This window comes from Propithecus coquereli, unplaced genomic scaffold (assembly GCF_000956105.1).
Source record: "Propithecus coquereli isolate 6110/MARCELLA unplaced genomic scaffold, Pcoq_1.0 Scaffold55, whole genome shotgun sequence".
Taxonomy (NCBI): domain Eukaryota; kingdom Metazoa; phylum Chordata; class Mammalia; order Primates; family Indriidae; genus Propithecus; species Propithecus coquereli.
The window spans coordinates 422,604-425,166 of record NW_012151396.1 but is presented as its reverse complement, the minus strand read 5'-3'; positions in this window follow the sequence as shown (position 1 = coordinate 425,166).

The following is a 2,563-nucleotide window of genomic DNA, read 5'->3' as shown; positions in this document are numbered from 1 at the left end:
ACTGAATTTAATTAACTCATGAGATTTGATTATCTTTTCCTAAGTAACTAACTGAGTTTTGATCAATAAATACTTCCAAATCATACCTAACATTTGCAACATCAGTTCATCATTTTCTAGCTTCATTAATCAGGGTTCTTGGTTGTACGTGTCAGAAATACAAATTAACATGGCTTAATATGGGCCAGGGTAGAGTCACCTCTGGCATTGTTAATACACAGGTGCTGTCATGATATTAGGAGTCTATCTTTTCACCTTTTAGCTCGGTCTTCCTCCACGTCAGCTCTGTCCCTGTGAACATTTCACCTGGGAGCAAAATGGCCAAAAGAAATGTGGTCCTTTCATTCTAGCAGCCTAGCAAGCCAGTGTATATTAGTTACCTATGGCTGCTATAACAAATTACCACAAACTCGGAAACTTAAAATAATAAAAATTTACTCTCTCACAATTCTATAGGCCAGAAGTCTGAAATCAAGGTGTTGGCAGAATTGGTTCCTTTTGGAGGGTTTGTGAGAGACCCTGTCCCATGCTTTCCTCCTTGCTGTGGCCGCTGCTGGCTGTCAGCATTCTTCGGCTCATAGCTGCATCACATCGATCTCTGCCTCTGACTGCAGTGTTCTCTGTATCTCCGTGCCTCAAATTACCCTTTCCTTTCTCTTATGAAGACATCAATTATTGAATTTAGAGTCTATCTTAAATGCCAGATGGGTCTCATCTCCAGATTCTTAGCATAACTACATCTAGAAAGACCTTATTTTCAAAGAACACATTCACAGGCACCAGAGGTTAGGAATTGGACATCTTTTAGAGGGACAATGTTTAACCTATATGCATAATGAGATAGGAGTGACACTTTATACCAATGATTCCAAAAATGTGAGTGAGATGAATATCATTTATTGTCGAACCTATTTGGATCAAATGCTCACTCATGAATCAATAGTGTTTGCAAGAGAGAAAAATATATTTGTTGACCAGGCCTGGTACTCTTCCCCACTCCCCCAGAGTGCGGAATTTGCCTCTTCCATACCATGTGAATGGAGAACAGAGGGGTCATTCATCAAAGGAAAACTGTATGTTGTTACCACCATAAGGAATGGTTAACAACACAATCACAGATAACTGCTATACTATCCATATCTCCAAATGATCAGTATTTACTGGAAAATGGAATGTTGCAAATTATAGGGAAGTCAAGAAAACATAATTGTACTATGAAACAGTTACACACAACAACACAGAAAGAATTTTATTTGCTTCCATATTTGCAATGATATGTCCTTATGCTCTGGTGCTTTAAAAATTATTTAATTGCTTTCTCTAATAATATCTCAGAAAGTAGTATTGGATCCTACTCCTGTAACAATATAACATGAGCATGCTAATAATGAAAACCTTCAATTAGCTCCAAAATTATTGGAATTAAAAATATAATTCACATATTTATAGCTGATATGATTACATTTTCAAATATATTTTGAAAGCAATGTGTCATATTTATATTCTGAAAACATAATTGAGAATACATCATCAGACAATCAAAAACTGAGGGTGCTGAAAACCACTCAAATATTTTGTCATTAGTTTGATTTTTTAAAAGGATGAACTATTAAATTCCCCCAAGACAGCCATCAATAGAAGGCCATAGACTTACACTTGTATGTTTTATGCATGGTTTACATGCTACTTAGCAACACACAAGAGTCTGTCATCTCTAAATCAATCAGTAAATTAATGAAATTACACTATACAATGTAAAAGTCATCCATATCCAACATGTTTTATGTATGTACCATTTGGGGAAGCATTTTCTTGACTCTGTGTTCTTAGCTCTTTCTAATACTAGTGTTATTCTAAGCATTATAGAGGGGACAGCAGTTATTAGCAGTTTAATCAAATCTCCACTATCGATATGTAGTTGCTTGGATGCATGGTTGGCACAAAGGCTGTTAAAAGTCCTGAAAATGGTGGTAGTCAGGATTCTAAGGTGATTTCCAAAGATCTTCATCCTTGGGTATACACATCCTGTATATCCCCTCCCTTGACTTAGGTAGGACCTGTGACTATGTTGAGCTGTCACACTTGTGATTACGTTACCTTATGAGGCAAAGATGATGGGATTTATCAGATGTAATGAAGGTCTAAAATTAGTCGGTTTGAGATAATCAAAAGGGAGATTTTCCTGGGTGGTTCTGATTTAGGCAGGTGACAATATAAGATGGACAGGGCCCTTCCTAAAGAGATTAGGATTGAAAGCAGCACAGGCTCTCTGATGCTGGCCTTAAAAAAGCAAGCTGACATGAATACTACAGCCATAAGAAAATGATTCTTGTCAACAATAGCAGGAAACTAAGAAGCAGATTCTTTTCTAGTCAAGCTTACGTACGGCAGAGCAGGCCAGGTGACATCTGATTTCAGCCATTTGAGACACTGAACAGGGGACCCAGCTAAGCTGTGTCTATAATCCTGCCACATAGAAACTAAGAAATAGCAAACGTGTTGCTTTAAGCAGTTAAATTTGCAGTAAATTTTTATGCAGCAATAGAAAATAAATTCAAAAATA